Source organism: Gossypium raimondii, chromosome 2 (genome assembly GCF_025698545.1).
Source record: "Gossypium raimondii isolate GPD5lz chromosome 2, ASM2569854v1, whole genome shotgun sequence".
NCBI lineage: Eukaryota > Viridiplantae > Streptophyta > Magnoliopsida > Malvales > Malvaceae > Gossypium > Gossypium raimondii.
In genome coordinates, this window is record NC_068566.1 from 19,813,865 (window position 1) to 19,818,567 (window position 4,703).

At 34.7% G+C, this 4,703-nt stretch overlaps 1 non-coding gene across 1 annotated transcript; it reads left to right on the forward strand.

The window, feature by feature from the left end:
• The first annotated feature begins 706 nt into the window (after positions 1-706).
• LOC128039451 (small nucleolar RNA R71) lies at positions 707-813 on the forward strand. Its single transcript, XR_008193955.1, has one exon. It is a non-coding gene; the product is annotated as a small nucleolar RNA R71 (small nucleolar RNA).
• The last annotated feature ends 3,890 nt before the right edge of the window (positions 814-4,703 follow it).

The following is a 4,703-nucleotide window of genomic DNA, read 5'->3' on the forward strand; positions in this document are numbered from 1 at the left end:
TAAAGCACCTTGTGGTCTGTTTCTGAGTTCAGTTGCAAGCTAGCCCACTTGATTCTCTAAATTCCTTAGAGAGGCATCATTTTTTTCCATGTATGCCTTCAATAGATTCTCTAGGCTATTGGATGGTTCAACTTGGGTTGGTTTCTGAACTTGTTGGGAAAAACTAGGTGGCTGGGTCGATCTAGGTTGGACATAATTGTTACTGGTTCTTACCCATTGTTTACTCTAGGAAAAATTCGGGTGGTTTCGCCATGATAGGTTATAGAAATTGGATTTCAGCCCTTGCCTTCCTCGATGTTGGTTTTGGTTACCCATGTAATACACAGATTTTGGGTTCGATGGACATTCTTCGAACAAATGTCCTTCCCCACAATAAACACAGGCTACATTTTCAAATTGATTCAGTGGCTGTCCTGCAAAACTATTACATTCATTATTAGTAAGATTTTTTAACATTAAGGATATTGATGATACCAGAGATGCGAGTGAAGTAAGAGCGTCTACTTCATGTATTCTAGTGACTTGTCTTCCTGATGCTGCTCGATTGGTTGGCCATTGATAATTGTTGCTAGCAATCCTTTCAATGATTTCATAAGCCTCATTATAAGACTTATAAAGGAGAGCACCATTAGCAGAAGCATCCACGACTATCCTTGTGTAAGCATTGAGACCATTATAAAATGTCTCAAGCTATATGCAATGTGGGATTCCGTGATGATGGCACTTCCGTAATAATTCTTTGTACATTTCCCATGCCTCATACAATGACTCATCATTTATTTGTTGGAAAGCAGCGATCTCGTTCCTCAACTTAGCATTCTTGCTAGGTGGGAAATACTTTATAAGGAATTTTTTTGCTAACTCTTGCCATGTGGAAATTGAGTTTGGTGTAATGAGTTCAACCAAGCTCGAGCTCTATCCCTTAGTGAATATGGGAATAACTTCAATCGTAATGCATCTTCGGATACTCCAGCTAACTTGAAAGAATTTCTCACCTCCAGAAATAGTCTTAAGTGTAGGTGAGGATCTTCGGTAGGCATTCCACTGAATTGGCCCACTGTCTAAAGCATCTGGAACATGATTTGGCTTTAACTCGAACTGTTGTGCCTCAATTTCACATCTCCTGATACCCAGATTAAGATCATTAAATACTGGTACGACATACTATCTTAAAGCTCTATCTCTATCATCAGCAATAAGGATAGGATTTTCAGCAAGGTCTGCTCCATTTCCTTGATTCAGATTTTCGAAGTTCACCTCTTCAGTCCTTCTTTGACTTGCTTGTCTTCTTCGCTGTCGAAAAGTTCGTTCAATCTCAGGGTCTACAGGGAGTAAATCGATGATTCAGTCAATACTCATAACACCTTAAATAATCATAGAAAAATTAACTAAGTTAAATTTTGAATAGAAAAATAAACCAAAATGCTAAACTAACAACTTCACAAATAATTAATTTTTTAAAACACAGTCCCTGGCAATGGCGCCAAAAACTTGGAATGACGAAAACGTGCAAGTGTACACAATCGCAACAAGTAATAAAGTGACAAGTAAATGTCGAGTTATCGTACCCATAGGGACTGTGAAAAGAATTATTTATGAATGCTATTTAAAATACTTTGGTGAAGAAAAATATTTTGTTTGAAGGGGGTGATTAAAAAATAAGATTTTAAACTAAGTAAACTAAATAAATAAACCTCAAATGCACGATTTCAAAATACGATTTTATTCAAGATGGCATAATTGTGTTAGATTAATTACATTTCTTAACTTAGAATTATTAAACTCATGTTTATATTGTTACGAATAAGTTACGGCAACTCGGTAATTTGCTAACTTATGAACATACTCACCTACCAAAATCCATTCATCTCTTGACTATGTTTAGCATAACAACAACAAAAATTAAAGAAATAGGGAACAAGAATCAAATCTGGTGTTTTTTCGTGGCTTGACTAGTTGCTCCATTCTTCCTTCTCCATTTTCCTCGTCGACCAAGGATGCTATGAACACTTAATTGCTGCTCCAAAATGGCCGATGAATGCCCCTTTCCCAAGAGGAGAAATCGGCAAGAGAGCTAGGGAATTTTGGAATGGAAAAGAAGAGAGAAAGTTGAGAGAAAAGAGAAAATATGTGAACGCTTGAGGTGTGTTTTTTAAATGACCAGCCTAAGGGGTTTTTATAGCTGAGGAGGGCTACTAAAAATAGCTAAAATTATCAGCCAAAGAGCCCTCCCTTGGCCGGTGACACATGTGGCGAGGTTGATAGTTTCAACTCTGCTAAATTAGGCTTGGGGCAAATCTATAAAGCCACCAATTGTGAAGGGGTTTGAATGCAACTTGAACAAGTTTTCAAGGGCCTCTTTGAAAGCTAAAATAATTAGCTAATAAGCTGATTTGGGTCAGCTCTTGGGATGGTTTTTTGGGCTGTCCATTTCTTGGTCGGTTCGATTCTCTTGGTTTAGTTCAACTGGACCACTTTTTCATAATTAATTAATAATAATTTATTAACCCAAATTAAATTGGATATAAATTAAAATTAATTATCTTATGAATTAATACATATAAATTTGGACCGTTTTAGGCTGAAATTTAGTTCGCTCTGATACTTCAAATTGCTTCTTGGTTTTGTGCTTCTAGTAGTGTCTGCCGAGCCATCTTTCGCCCTTTGTGCAAATTTGTCGAAAATAACCAAAATTCATCAAAATTAATTATAAAATTAACTAAAATTAAATATGTTCATATTTTAAATGCACTTTAATTATTTTGTAAAATTTAATTATTTTTTCCACAAAAATTTTATCAAAATTGTGTGATTTTAAGTTAAAAAGGGTATGTAAAAATGTGTAAATTTCCTTGTTTCCAGTAATATTTGTGACTATTACATATTAATCCAAGAAACATACTCAGGGCAAGTTAGTCTAGTATGTTGTTCCCTAACACATAATCATGTATTGATTTTGATATCTCTATGTCAATGACAACACTTTGTCATCAATCAACTACACATTAGTCTCAATGCATTATTATTTTCCAAGCCCACAATAATACTCGACTAAGGACCTTTTTAAGAATAATCATATTATTCTTAGGACTTTATTTTTAACCAGACTATTTATACACACATAAAAGAAACTGAAATAACAATTACAATGTCTTATATTAACAAACAAGGTAAGACAAGTATGTGATTACAATAATATTATGATTGGTCTTTGGGCAAACTCTAACAATAGAATAGACCACTAATGAATCAGTTTCCTATCCTTTCCCCATTACTACCATCACTTACATTCACCCTTCAGGGGTAGTCCAAACCTTCTCCTTTGGCAAAATTTGTAACGCCCTCCACCCGATCCAATTTACTAGATCCAAATGTCAAACGTTACCCCCTATTACAAATGTAACTTAACTTTTTATTTATTTCCTATGTAAATTTCTATCCATGATTATAAAAGTTCAATTTTCTATTTAAGAATTCCAATGTAAATATAATAGATGATTACTAATACGATTCATAATAATTACAATTATAGCGATATGTACTATTATCTCCCATACGACTGTGAGAACCTTAGCACGCCAGTGTATAAACATATGCCCAAACTCGAATTCGCCACTTAACAAGTTTTGTATACATAATAACTCATTTCGCCACTCCTTTGGCACAGCCCTGGCATCCTCCCTCGGCCCATACTTCTTTTCTATCTAAAACAGGAAATAACTTTAGTAAGTTCATAAGAACTTTGTGAGATAATCCTTAAGTACCTATTTAATTACATCTAAGCATGATAGAATTCGCATGTCTTTCATGCGTACTTTAACTTTTCCTTATTCCTTCCAGTAGTTACTTCATTCAGATTTCCTTTAGCGGACTGTAATTACTCTTTTTCTATTTTAGACCTTTATGTAACTCTCAGTGTCTTTAAGGACTTATCTTCTTTCATATTCATTAAGTCTTCACTCTACTAGGATCCAAATTTGATGTTCAAGCTCAAATGTCTGTTTCTTTCCTTTGAGTGTACTATACTTACAATCCCATTACCTTATCTGTCCCCTTTTTTTAAAAAAAAATCTTATCTTCACATTGTCTTTAACCACTTCATTTCCCTTATTAGTAGACTTAAAATCTTATTTCATACATCCTGATTTTTCCACTATCTTTGTTGAGGTAGACCATGCCCAATACTTAACACAGAGACTGCCTAGATCATTCTTACTTTAAGGTACCATCTATGCATGCCTATGAAACATTTCCAAGATTCGCCACCCATTTTGGCACGTTCTTGCTTCACTGTTCTTTTCTTGTCATTATGTGGGGTTCACCATTTCATTTATATATAGTGTCTTTCTTTTAGATTTCATTAGATACCTAGTTCCAACCCTAATCATATTGTATAGATTGAAGAACTAGAGTTTGAATCGAATCTGTCCTATGAAGAAGAATTTGTATGTATTCTAGCCAGATAAGTTAAAGAGCTGCGAAATAAAAGAATTCCCTTGGTTAAAGTGTTATAGAGGAATCATAGTACTGAAGAAGCTACTTGGGAAAGAGAAAGCCTAATGTGAGATCAATATCCTCAGTTATTTTTAGGTATGAATTTTGGGGACAAAATTTCCTAAGTGGGGATGAGTTGTAACATCCTTCCCAGCGTAGTCCTAGTGATTTAGTTACTGTTTGTTGAAGTATGGTGTTTAGAGCATGTT